Genomic DNA, 14,378 nt, shown 5'->3' with positions numbered 1-14,378 from the left:
TCTCCCCTGGCCTGATCCCCATGACTGCCTACCTGCTCTCTCCTCCTGGACTGATCCCCCTGACTGCCTACCTGCTCTCTCCTCCTGGACTGATCCCCCGGACTGCCTACATGTTCTTCCCTTCTGTCCTGATCCCCCTGAATGCCTAAGGGCTCTTCCCTTCTAGCCTGATCCCCCTGACTGCCTACCTGCTCTCAAATCCTGGCCTGATCCCCCTGACTGCGTACCTGCTATCTCCTGGCCTGATTCCCCTGACTGCCTACATGCTCTCTCCTCCTGGCCTGATCCCCCTGACTGCCTACCTGCTCTCTACTCCTGGCCTGATCCTCCTGACTGCCTACCTGCTCTTCCCTTCTGTCCTGATCCCCCTGACTGCCTAACTGCTCTTCCCTTCAGGCCTGATCCCCCCGAATGCCTACATGCTCTCTCCTCCTGGCCTTATCCCCCTGACTGCCTACCTGCTCTCTCCTCCTGGCCTGATCCCCCTGACTGCCTATCTGTTCTCTCCTCCTGGCCTGAACCCCCTTACTGGCTACCTGCTCTCTCCTCCTGGCCTGATCCCCCTGACTGCCTACCTGCTCTCTCCTCCTGACCTGATCCCCCTGACTGCCTAACTGCTCTCTCCTCCTGGCCTGATCCCCCTGACTGCCTACCTGCTCTCTCCTCCTGGCCTGAACCCCTGACTGCCTACCTGCTCTATCCTCCTGGCCTGAACCCCCTGACTGCCTACCTGCTCTCTCCTCCTGGACTGATCCACCTGACTGCCTAACTGCTCTTCCCTTCTGGCCTGATCCCACAGACTACCTAACTGCGCTTCCCTTCCGGCCTGATCCCCCTGACTGCCTACCTACTCTCTCCTCCTGGCCTGATCCCCCTGACTGCCTAACTGCTCTTCCCTTCTGGCCTGATCCCCCTGACTGGCTACCTGCTCTCTCCTCCTGGCCTGATCCCCCTGACTGCCTACCTGCTCTCTCCTCCTGACCTGATCCCCCTGACTGCCTAACTTCTCTCTCATCCTGGCCTGATCAACCTGACTGCCCACCTGCTCTGTCCTCCTGGCCTGATCCCCCTGACTGCCTAACTGCTCTTCCCTTCTGGCCTGATCCAACAGACTACCTAACTGCGCTTCCCTTCCGGCCTGATCCCCCTAACTGCCTACCTGCTCTCTCCTCCTGGACTGATCCCACTGACTGCCTACCTGCTCTCTCCTCCTGGACCTATCCCCCTGACTGCCTAACTGCTCTCTCCTCCTGGCTTGATCCACCTGACTGCCTACCTGCTCTCTCCTCCTGGCCTCATCCCCAGACTACCTAACTGCTCTTCCCTTCTGACCTGATATTCCTGACTGCCTACCTGCTCTCTCCTCCTGGCCTCATCCCCAGACTACCTAACTGCTCTTCCCTTCTGACCTGATCTTCCTGACTGCCTACCTGCTCTCTCCTCCGGCCTCATCCTCAGACTACCTAACTGCTCTTCCCTTCTGACCTGATATTCCTGACTGCCTACCTGCTCTCTCCTCCTGGCCTCATCCCAAGACTACCTAACTGCTCTTCCCTTTTGACCTGATCTTCCTGACTGCCTAACTGCTCTCTCCTCCTGGCCTGATCCCCTGACTGACTACCTTCTCTCTCCTCCTGGCCTGATCCCCTGACTGCCTACCTGCTCTCTCCTCCTGGACTGATCCCCGTGACTGCCTAACTGCTCTCTCCTCCTGGCCTGATCCCCCTGACTGCCTACCTGCTCTCTCCTCCTGGCTTGATCCCACTGACTGCCTACCTGCTCTCTCCTCCTAGCCTGATACCACTGACTGCCTACCTGCTCTCTCCTCCTGGACTGATCCCCCTGACTGCCTACGTGCACTTCCCTTCTTTCCTGATCCCCCTGACTGCCTAACTGCTCTTCCATTCTAGCCTGATCCCCCCGACTGCCTACCTGCTCTCTCCTCCTGGCCTGATCCCCCTGACTGCCTACCTGCACTCTCCTCCTGGCCTGATCCCCCTGACTGCCTAACTGCTCTTCCCTTCTGGCCTGATCCCACAGACTACCTAACTGCTCTTCCCTTCAGGCCTGATTCCCCTGACTGCTTACCTGCTCTCTCCTCCTGGCCTGATCCCCCTGACTGCCTACCTACTCTCTCCTCCTGGCCTGATCCCCCTGACTGCCTACCTGCTCTATCCTCCTGGCCTGATCCCCTGACTGCCTAACTGCTCTTCCCTTCCTGCCTGATCCCAATGACTACTTAACTGCTCTTCCCTTCCAGCATTATCCCCCTGACTGCCTACCTGCTCTCTGCCCTAGCTTGATCCCCATGACTGCCTACCTGCTCTCTCCTCCTGGCCTGATCCCCCTGACTGCCTACCTGCTCTCTCCTCCTGGACTGATCCCCCTGACTGCCTACCTGCTCTCTCCTCCTGGCCTGATCCCCCTGACTGCCTACCTACTCTCTCCTCCTGGCCTGATCCCCCTGACTGCCTACCTGCTCTATCCTCCTGGCCTGATCTCCTGACTGCCTACCTGCTCTTCCCTTCTGACCTGATCTTCCTGACTGCCTACCTGCTCTCTCCTCCTGGCCTCATCCCCCAGACTACCTAACTGCTCTTCCCTTCTGACCTATTATTCCTGACTGCCTACCTGCTCTCTCCTCCTGGCCTCATCCCCAGACTACCTAACTGCTCTTCCCTTCTGACCTGATCTTCCTGACTGCCTACCTGCTCTCTCCTCCGGCCTCATCCTCAGACTACCTAACTGCTCTTCCCTTTTGACCTGATCTTCCTGACTGCCTAACTGCTCTCTCCTCCTGGCCTGATCCCCTGACTGCCTACCTTCTCTCTCCTCCTGGCCTGATCCCCTGACTGCCTACCTGCTCTCTCCTCCTGGCCTGATCCCCCTGACTGCCTACCTGCACTCTCCTCCTGGCCTGATCCCCCTGACCTCCTAACTGCTCTTCCCTTTTGGCCTGATCCCACAGACTACCTAACTGCTCTTCCCTTCCGGCCTGATTCCCCTGACTGCCTACCTGCTCTCTCCTCCTGGCCTGATCCCCCTGAGTGCCTACCTACTCTCTCCTCCTGGCCTGATCCCCCTGACTGCCTACCTGCTCTATCCTCCTGGCCTGATCCCCTGACTGCCTAACTGCTCTTCCCTTCCTGCCTGATCCCAATGACTACCTAACTGCTCTTCCCTTCCAGCATTATCCCCCTGACTTCCTACCTGCTCTCTCCCCTGGCCTGATCCATATGACTGCCTACCTGCTCTCTCCTCCTGGACTGATCCCCCTGACTGACTACCTGCTCTCTCCTCCTGGCCTGATCCCCCTGACTGCCTACCTGCTCTCTCCTCCTAGACTGATCCCCCTGACTGCCTACCTGCTCTCTCCTCCTGGCCTGATCCCCCTGACTGCCTACCTACTATCTCCTCCTGGCCTGATCCCCCTGACTGCCTACCTGCTCTATTCTCCTGGCCTAATCCCCTGACTGCCTAACTGCTCTTCCCTTCCTGCCTGATCCCAATGACTACCTAACTGCTCTTCCCTTCCAGCATTATCCCCCTGACTGCCTACCTGCTCTCTCCTCCTGGCCTGATCCCCTGACTGCCTACCTGCACTCTCCTCCTGGCCTGATCCCCCTGACAGCCTAACTGCTCTTCCCTTCTGGCCTGATCCCACAGACTACCTAACTGCTCTTCCCTTCAGGCCTGATTCCCCTGACTGCTTACCTGCTCTCTCCTCCTGGCCTGATCCCCCTGACTGCCTACCTACTCTCTCCTCCTGGCCTGATCCCCCTGACTGCCTACCTGCTCTATCCTCCTGGCCTGATCCCCTGACTGCCTAACTGCTCTTCCCTTCCTGCCTGATCCCAATGACTACTTAACTGCTCTTCCCTTCCAGCATTATCCCCCTGACTGCCTACTTGCTCTCTCCCCTGGCTTGATCCCCATGACTGCCAACCTGCTCTCTCCTCCTGGACTGATCCCCCTGACTGCCTACCTGCTCTCTCCTCCTGGCCTGATCCCCCTGACTGCCTACCTGCTCTCTCCTCCTGGACTGATCCCCCTGACTGCCTACCTGCTCTCTCCTCCTGGCCTGATCCCCCTGACTGCCTACCTACTCTCTCCTCCTGGCCTGATCCCCCTGACTGCCTACCTGCTCTATCCTCCTGGCCTGATCTCCTGACTGCCTACCTGCTCTTCCCTTCTGACCTGATCTTCCTGACTGCCTACCTGCTCTCTCCTCCTGGCCTCATCCCCCAGACTACCTAACTGCTCTTCCCTTCTGACCTATTATTCCTGACTGCCTACCTGCTCTCTCCTCCTGGCCTCATCCCCAGACTACCTAACTGCTCTTCCCTTCTGACCTGATCTTCCTGACTGCCTACCTGCTCTCTCCTCCGGCCTCATCCTCAGACTACCTAACTGCTCTTCCCTTTTGACCTGATCTTCCTGACTGCCTAACTGCTCTCTCCTCCTGGCCTGATCCCCTGACTGCCTACCTTCTCTCTCCTCCTGGCCTGATCCCCTGACTGCCTACCTGCTCTCTCCTCCTGGCCTGATCCCCCTGACTGCCTACCTGCACTCTCCTCCTGGCCTGATCCCCCTGACCTCCTAACTGCTCTTCCCTTTTGGCCTGATCCCACAGACTACCTAACTGCTCTTCCCTTCCGGCCTGATTCCCCTGACTGCCTACCTGTTCTCTCCTCCTGGCCTGATCCCCCTGACTGCCTACCTACTCTCTCCTCCTGGCCTGATCCCCCTGACTGCCTACCTGCTCTATCCTCCTGGCCTGATCCCCTGACTGCCTAACTGCTCTTCCCTTCCTGCCTGATCCCAATGACTACCTAACTGCTCTTCCCTTCCAGCATTATCCCCCTGACTTCCTACCTGCTCTCTCCCCTGGCCTGATCCATATGACTGCCTACCTGCTCTCTCCTCCTGGACTGATCCCCCTGACTGACTACCTGCTCTCTCCTCCTGGCCTGATCCCCCTGACTGCCTACCTGCTCTCTCCTCCTAGACTGATCCCCCTGACTGCCTACCTGCTCTCTCCTCCTGGCCTGATCCCCCTGACTGCCTACCTACTATCTCCTCCTGGCCTGATCCCCCTGACTGCCTACCTGTTCTATCCTCCTGGCCTGATCCCCTGACTGCCTAACTGCTCTTCCCTTCCTGCCTGATCCCAATGACTACCTAACTGCTCTTCCCTTCCAGCATTATCCCCCTGACTGCCTACCTGCTCTCTCCCCTGGCCTGATCCCCATGACTGCCTACCTGCTCTCTCCTCCTGGACTGATCCCCCTGACTGCCTACCTGCTCTCTCCTCCTGGACTGATCCCCCTGACTGCCTACATGTTCTTCCCTTCTGTCCTGATCCCCCTGAATGCCTAAGGGCTCTTCCCTTCTAGCCTGATCCCCCTGACTGCCTACCTGCTCTCAAATCCTGGCCTGATCCCCCATGACTGCGTACCTGCTATCTCCTGGCCTGATTCCCCTGACTGCCTACATGCTCTCTCCTCCTGGCCTGATCCCCCTGACTGCCTACCTGCTCTCTACTCCTGGCCTGATCCTCCTGACTGCCTACCTGCTCTTCCCTTCTGTCCTGATCCCCCTGACTGCCTAACTGCTCTTCCCTTCAGGCCTGATCCCCCCGAATGCCTACATGCTCTCTCCTCCTGGCCTTATCCCCCTGACTGCCTACCTGCTCTCTCCTCCTGGCCTGATCCCCCTGACTGCCTATCTGTTCTCTCCTCCTGGCCTGAACCCCCTTACTGGCTACCTGCTCTCTCCTCCTGGCCTGATCCCCCTGACTGCCTACCTGCTCTCTCCTCCTGACCTGATCCCCCTGACTGCCTAACTGCTCTCTCCTCCTGGCCTGATCCCCCTGACTGCCTACCTGCTCTCTCCTCCTGGCCTGAACCCCTGACTGCCTACCTGCTCTATCCTCCTGGCCTGAACCCCCTGACTGCCTACCTGCTCTCTCCTCCTGGACTGATCCACCTGACTGCCTAACTGCTCTTCCCTTGTGGCCTGATCCCACAGACTACCTAACTGCGCTTCCCTTCCGGCCTGATCCCCCTGACTGCCTACCTACTCTCTCCTCCTGGCCTGATCCCCCTGACTGCCTAACTGCTCTTCCCTTCTGGCCTGATCCCCCTGACTGGCTACCTGCTCTCTCCTCCTGGCCTGATCCCCCTGACTGCCTACCTGCTCTCTCCTCCTGACCTGATCCCCCTGACTGCCTAACTTCTCTCTCATCCTGGCCTGATCAACCTGACTGCCCACCTGCTCTGTCCTCCTGGCCTGATCCCCCTGACTGCCTAACTGCTCTTCCCTTCTGGCCTGATCCAACAGACTACCTAACTGCGCTTCCCTTCCGGCCTGATCCCCCTAACTGCCTACGTGCTCTCTCCTCCTGGACTGATCCCACTGACTGCCTACCTGCTCTCTCCTCCTGGACTGATCCCCCTGACTGCCTAACTGCTCTCTCCTCCTGGCTTGATCCACCTGACTGCCTACCTGCTCTCTCCTCCTGGCCTCATCCCCAGACTACCTAACTGCTCTTCCCTTCTGACCTGATATTCCTGACTGCCTACCTGCTCTCTCCTCCTGGCCTCATCCCCAGACTACCTAACTGCTCTTCCCTTCTGACCTGATCTTCCTGACTGCCTACCTGCTCTCTCCTCCGGCCTCATCCTCAGACTACCTAACTGCTCTTCCCTTCTGACCTGATATTCCTGACTGCCTACCTGCTCTCTCCTCCTGGCCTCATCCCCAGACTACCTAACTGCTCTTCCCTTTTGACCTGATCTTCCTGACTGCCTAACTGCTCTCTCCTCCTGGCCTGATCCCCTGACTGACTACCTTCTCTCTCCTCCTGGCCTGATCCCCTGACTGCCTACCTGCTCTCTCCTCCTGGACTGATCCCCGTGACTGCCTAACTGCTCTCTCCTCCTGGCCTGATCCCCCTGACTGCCTACCTGCTCTCTCCTCCTGGCTTGATCCCACTGACTGCCTACCTGCTCTCTCCTCCTAGCCTGATACCCCTGACTGCCTACCTGCTCTCTCCTCCTGGACTGATCCCCCTGACTGCCTACGTGCACTTCCCTTCTTTCCTGATCCCCCTGACTGCCTAACTGCTCTTCCATTCTAGCCTGATCCCCCCGACTGCCTACCTGCTCTCTCCTCCTGGCCTGATCCCCCTGACTGCCTACCTGCACTCTCCTCCTGGCCTGATCCCCCTGACTGCCTAACTGCTCTTCCCTTCTGGCCTGATCCCACAGACTACCTAACTGCTCTTCCCTTCAGGCCTGATTCCCCTGACTGCTTACCTGCTCTCTCCTCCTGGCCTGATCCCCCTGACTGCCTACCTACTCTCTCCTCCTGGCCTGATCCCCCTGACTGCCTACCTGCTCTATCCTCCTGGCCTGATCCCCTGACTGCCTAACTGCTCTTCCCTTCCTGCCTGATCCCAATGACTACTTAACTGCTCTTCCCTTCCAGCATTATCCCCCTGACTGCCTACCTGCTCTCTGCCCTGGCTTGATCCCCATGACTGCCTACCTGCTCTCTCCTCCTGGCCTGATCCCCCTGACTGCCTACCTGCTCTCTCCTCCTGGACTGATCCCCCTGACTGCCTACCTGCTCTCTCCTCCTGGCCTGATCCCCCTGACTGCCTACCTACTCTCTCCTCCTGGCCTGATCCCCCTGACTGCCTACCTGCTCTATCCTCCTGGCCTGATCTCCTGACTGCCTACCTGCTCTTCCCTTCTGACCTGATCTTCCTGACTGCCTACCTGCTCTCTCCTCCAGGCCTCATCCCCCAGACTACCTAACTGCTCTTCCCTTCTGACCTATTATTCCTGACTGCCTACCTGCTCTCTCCTCCTGGCCTCATCCCCAGACTACCTAACTGCTCTTCCCTTCTGACCTGATCTTCCTGACTGCCTACCTGCTCTCTCCTCCGGCCTCATCCTCAGACTACCTAACTGCTCTTCCCTTTTGACCTGATCTTCCTGACTGCCTAACTGCTCTCTCCTCCTGGCCTGATCCCCTGACTGCCTACCTTCTCTCTCCTCCTGGCCTGATCCCCTGACTGCCTACCTGCTCTCTCCTCCTGGCCTGATCCCCCTGACTGCCTACCTGCACTCTCCTCCTGGCCTGATCCCCCTGACCTCCTAACTGCTCTTCCCTTTTGGCCTGATCCCACAGACTACCTAACTGCTCTTCCCTTCCGGCCTGATTCCCCTGACTGCCTACCTGCTCTCTCCTCCTGGCCTGATCCCCCTGAGTGCCTACCTACTCTCTCCTCCTGGCCTGATCCCCCTGACTGCCTACCTGCTCTATCCTCCTGGCCTGATCCCCTGACTGCCTAACTGCTCTTCCCTTCCTGCCTGATCCCAATGACTACCTAACTGCTCTTCCCTTCCAGCATTATCCCCCTGACTTCCTACCTGCTCTCTCCCCTGGCCTGATCCATATGACTGCCTACCTGCTCTCTCCTCCTGGACTGATCCCCCTGACTGACTACCTGCTCTCTCCTCCTGGCCTGATCCCCCTGACTGCCTACCTGCTCTCTCCTCCTAGACTGATCCCCCTGACTGCCTACCTGCTCTCTCCTCCTGGCCTGATCCCCCTGACTGCCTACCTACTATCTCCTCCTGGCCTGATCCCCCTGACTGCCTACCTGCTCTATTCTCCTGGCCTAATCCCCTGACTGCCTAACTGCTCTTCCCTTCCTGCCTGATCCCAATGACTACCTAACTGCTCTTCCCTTCCAGCATTATCCCCCTGACTGCCTACCTGCTCTCTCCCCTGGCCTGATCCCCATGACTGCCTACCTGCTCTCTCCTCCTGGACTGATCCCCCTGACTGCCTACCTGCTCTCTCCTCCTGGCCTGATCCCCCTGACTGCCTACCTGCTCTCTCCTCCTGGTCTTATCCACCTACTGCCTACCTGCTCTCTCCTACTGGCCTGATCCCCCTGACTGCCTACCTGCTCTCTCCTCCTGGCCTGATCCCCCTGACTGCCTACCTGCTCTCTCCTCCTGGTCTTATCCACCTACTGCCTACCTGCTCTCTCCTCCTGTCCTGATCCCCATGACTGCCTACCTGCTCTCTCCTCCTGGCCTGATCCCCATGACTGCCTACCTGCTCTCTCCTCCTGGTCTGATCCCCCTGACTGCCTACCTGCTCTCTCCTCCTGGCCTTATCCCCCTGACTGCCTACCTGCTCTCTCCTCCTGGTCTGATCCACCTACTCCCTACCTGCTCTCTCCTCCTGGCCTGATCCCCTTGACTGCCTACCTGCTCTCTCCTCCTGGCCTGATCCCCCTGACTGCCTACCTGTTTTCTCCTCCTGGCCTGATCCCCCTGACTGCCTACCTGCTCTTCCCTTCCGGCCTGATCCTACTGACTGTCTAACTGCTCCCTCCTCCTGGACTGATCCTTCTGACTGCCTACCTGCTCTCTCCTCCTGGCCTGATCCCCCTGACTGCCTAACTGCTCTTCCCTTCTGCCCTGATTCCCCTGACTGCCTAACTGCTCTTCCCTTCTGGCCTGATCCCCCTGATTGCCTACCTGCTCTCTCCTCCTGGACTGATCCCCCTGACTGCCTAACTGCTCTCTCCTCCTGGCCTAATCCCCCTGATTGCCTACCTGCTGTCTCCTCCTGGCCTGATCCCCCTGACTGCCTACCTGCTCTCTCCTCCTGGCCTGATCCCCCTGACTGCCTACCTCCTCTCTCCTCGTGGCCTGATCCCCCTGACTGCCTACCTGCTCTTCCCTTCTGACCTGATTCTCCTGACTGCCTACCTGCTCTCTCCTCCTGGCCTCATCCCCCAGACTACCTAACTGCTCTTCCCTTCTGACCTGATATTCCTGACTGCCTTCCTGCTCTCTCCTCCTGGCCTCATCCCCAGACTACCTAACTGCTCTTCCCTTCTGACCTGATCTTCCTGACTGCCTACCTGCTCTCTCCTCCGGCCTCATCCTCAGACTACCTAACTGATCTTACCTTCTGACCTGATCCCCCTGACTGCCTAACTGCTCTTCCATTCTAGCCTGATCCCCCCGACTGCCTACCTGCTCTCTCCTCCTGGCCTGATCCCCCTGACTGCCTACCTGCACTCTCCTCCTGGCCTGATCCCCCTGACTACCTAACTACTCTTCCCTTCTGGCCTGATCTCACAGACTACCTAACTGCTCTTCACTTCCGGCCTGATTCCCCTGACTGCCTACCTACTCTCTCCTCCTGGCCTGATCCCCCTGACTGCCTACCTGCTCTATCCTCCTGGCCTGATCCCCTGACTGCCTAACTGCTCTTCCCTTCCTGCCTGATCCCAATGACTACCTAACTGCTCTTCCCTTCCAGCATTATCCCCCTGACTTCCTACCTGCTCTCTCCCCTGGCCTGATCCCCATGACTGCCTACCTGCTCTCTCCTCCAGGACTGATCCCCCTGACTGCCTACCTGCTCTCTCCTCCTGGCCTGATCCCCCTGACTGCCTACCTGCTCTCTCCTCCTGGACTGATCCCCCTGACTGCCTACCTGCTCTCTCCTCCTGGACTGATCCCCCTGACTGCCTACCTACTCTCTCCTCCTGGCCTGATCCCCCTGACTGCCTACCTGCTCTATCCTCCTGGCCTGATCCCCTGACTGCGTACCTACTCTTCCCTTCCGCCCTGATCCCCCTCACTGCCTAACTGCTCTCTCCTCCTGGTCTGATCCCCCTGACTGCCTACCTGCTCTCTCCTCCTGGCCTGATCCCCATGACTGCCTACCTGCTCTCTCCTCCTGGTCTGATCCCCCTGACTGCCTACCTGCTCTCTCCTCCTGGTCTGATCCATCTACTCCCTACCTGCTCTCTACTCCTGGCCTGATCCCCCTGACTGCCTACCTGCTCTCTCCTCCTGGACTGATCCCCTGACTGCCTTCCTGACTCTCCACCTGGCCTGATCCACCTGACTGCCTACCTTCTCTTCCCTTCTGTCCTGATCCCCCTGAATGCCTAACTGCTCTCTCCTCCTGGCCTGATCCCCCTGACTGCCTACCTGCTTTCTCCTCCTGGCCTGATCCCCCTGACTGCCTACCTGCTCTTCGCTTCCGGCCTGATCCTACTGACTGCCTAAATGCTCCCTCCTCCTGGACTGATCCTTCTGACTGCCTACCTGCTCTCTCCTCCTGGCCTGATACCCCTGACTGCCTAACTGCTCTTCCCTTCTGCCCTGATTCCCCTGACTGCCTAACTGCTCTTCCCTTCTGGCCTGATCCCCCTGATTGCCTACCTGCTCTCTCCTCCTGGCCTGATCCCCCTGACTGCCTACCTGCTCTCTCCTCCTTGCCTGATCCCCCTGACTGCCTAACTGCTCTCTCCTCCTGGCCTGATCCCCCTGACTGCCTACCTGCTCTCTCCTCCTGGCCTGATCCCCCTTATTGCCTACCTGCTCTCTCCTCCTGGCCTGATCCCCCTGACTGCCTACCTCCTCTTTCCTCCTGGCCTGATCCCCCTGACTGCCTATCTGCTCTTCCCTTCTGACCTGATCTTCCTGACTGCCTACCTGCTCTCTCCTCCTGGCCTCATCCCCAGACTACCTAACTGCTCTTCCCTTCTGACCTGATCTTCCTGACTGCCTACCTGCCCTCTCCTCCTGGCCTCATCCCCAGACTACCTAACTGCTCCTCCCTTCTGACCTGATCTTCCTGACTGCCTAACTGCTCTCTCCTCCTGGCCTGATCCCCTGACTGCCTACCTTCTCTCTCCTCCTGGCCTGATCCCCTGACTGCCTACCTGCTCTCTCCTCCTGGACTGATCCCGTGACTGCCTAACTGCTCTCTCCTCGTGGCCTGATCCCCCTGACTGCCTATCTGCTCTCTCCTCCTGGCTTGATCCCACTGACTGCCTACCTGCTCTCTCCTCCTGGACTGATCCCCCTGACTGCCTACCTGCTCTCTCCTCCTGGATTGATCCCCCTGACTGCCTACCTGCTCTCTCCTCCTGGTCTTATCCACCAACTGCCTACCTGCTCTCTCCTCCTGGCCTGATCCCCATGACTGCCTACCTGCTCTCTCCTCCTGGTCTGATCCCCCTGACTGCCTACCTGCTCTCTCCTCCTGGCCTGATCCCCATGACTGCCTACCTGCTCTCTCCTCCAAGTCTGATCCCCCTGACTGCCTACCTGCTCTCTCCTCCTGGCCTGATCCCCATGACTGCCTACCTGCTCTCTCCTCCTGGTCTGATCCCCCTGACTGCCTACCTGCTCTCTCCTCCTGGCCTGATCTCCCTGACTGCCTACCTGCTCTCCACCTAGCTGATCCCCCTGACTGCCTACCTGCTCTCTCCTCCTGGCCTGATCCCCCTGACTGCCTACCTGCTCTCTCCTCCTGGCCTGATCGCCCTGACTGCCTACCTGCTCTCTCCTCCTGGCCTGATCCCCCTTACTGCCTTCCTGCTCTCTCCTCCTGTCCTGATCCCCCGGTCTGCCTACCTGCTCTCTCCTCCTGGACTGATCCCCTTGACTGCCTACATGCTCTTCCCTTCTGTCCTGATCCCCCTGAATGCCTAACTGCTCTTCCCTTCTAGCCTGATCCCCATGACTGCCTACCTGCTCTCTCATCCTGGCCTGATCCCCCTGACTGCGTACCTGCTATCTCCTGGCCTGATCCCCCTGACTGCCTACATGCTCTCTCCTACTGACCTGATCCCCCTGACTGCCTACCTGCTCTCTACTCCTGGCCTGATCCCCCTGACTGCCTACCTACTCTCTCCTCCTGGCCTGATCCCCCTGACTGCCTAACTGCTCTCTCCCCCTGGCTGATCCCCCTGACTGCCCACCTGCTCTCTCCTCCTGGCCTGATTTCCCTGACTGCCTAACTGCTCTCTCCTCCTGGCTAATCCCCTGATTGCCTACCTGCTCTCTCCTCCTTGCCTGATCGCCGTGACTGCCTACCTACTCTGTCCTCCTGGCCTGATCCCCGGGACTGCCTACATGCTCTCTCCTCCTGGACTGATCCCACTGACTGCCTACCTGACTCTCCTCCTGGCCTGAACCCATGACTGCCTACCTGCTCTTCCCTTCCGCCCTGATCCCCCGCACTGCCTACCTGCTCTCTCCTCCTGGCTGATCCCCTGACTGCCTACCTGCTCTCTCCTCCTGGCCTGATCCCCCTGACTGCCTACCTGCTCTCTCCTCCTGGCCTGATCCCCCTGACTGCCTACCTGCTCTCTCCTCCTGGCCTTATCCCCCTGACTGCCTAACTGCTCTTTCCTTCTGGCCTGATCCCCCTGACTGGCTACCTGCTCTCTCATCCTGACCTGATCCCCCTGACTGCCTACCTGCTCTCTCCTCCTGGTCTTATCCACCTACTGCCTACCTGCTCTCTCCTCCTGGCCTGATCCCCATGACTGCCTACCTGCTCTCTCCTCCTGGTCTGATCCCCCTGACTGCCTACCTGCTCTCCTCCTGGCCTGATCCCCATGACTGCCTACCTGCTCTCTCCTAATGGTCTGATCCCCCTGACTGCCTACCTGCTCTCTCCTCCTGGCCTGATCCCCATTACAGCCTACCTGCTCTCTCCTCCTGGTCTGATCCCCCTGACTGCCTACCTGCTCTCTCCTCCTGGCCTGATCCCCCTGACTGCCTACCTGCTCTCTCCTCCTGGTCTGATCCACCTACTCCCTACCTGCTCTCTCTTCCTGGCCTGATCCCCTTGACTGCCTACCTGCTCTCTCCTCCTGGCCTGATCCCCCTGACTGCCTACCTGTTTTCTCCTCCTGGCCTGATCCCCCTGACTGCCTACCTGCTCTTCCCTTCCGGCCTGATCCTACTGACTGCCTAACTGCTCCCTCCTCCTGGACTGATCCTTCTGACTGCCTACCTGCTCTCTCCTCCTGGCCTGATCCCCCTGACTGCCTAACTGCTCTTCCCTTCTGCCCTGATTCCCCTGACTGCCTAACTGCTCTTCCCTTCTGGCCTGATCCCCCTGATTGCCTACATGCTCTCTCCTCCTAGACTGATCCCCCTGACTGCCTAACTGCTCTCTCCTCCTGGCCTGATCCCCCTGACTGCCTACCTGCTGTCTCCTCCTGGCCTGATCCCCCTGACTGCCTACCTGCTCTCTCCTCCTGGCCTGATCCCCCTGACTGCCTACCTCCTCTCTCCTCCTGGCCTGATCCCCCTGACTGCCTACCTGCTCTTCCCTTCTGACCTGATTCTCCTGACTGCCTACCTGCTCTCTCCTCCTGGCCTCATCCCCCAGACTACCTAACTGCTCTTCCCTTCTGACCTGATATTCCTGACTGCCTACCTGCTCTCTCCTCCAGGCCTCATCCCCAGACTACCTAACTGCTCTTCCCTTCTGACCTGATCTTCCTGACTGCCTACCTGCTCTCT

The sequence above is a fragment of the Cnephaeus nilssonii genome (genome assembly GCF_951640355.1).
Source record: "Cnephaeus nilssonii genome assembly, chromosome: Y".
Classification (NCBI taxonomy): Eukaryota; Metazoa; Chordata; class Mammalia; order Chiroptera; family Vespertilionidae; genus Cnephaeus; species Cnephaeus nilssonii.
The sequence above is the reverse complement of the archived record's forward strand: the minus strand, read 5'-3'. Positions refer to the sequence as shown.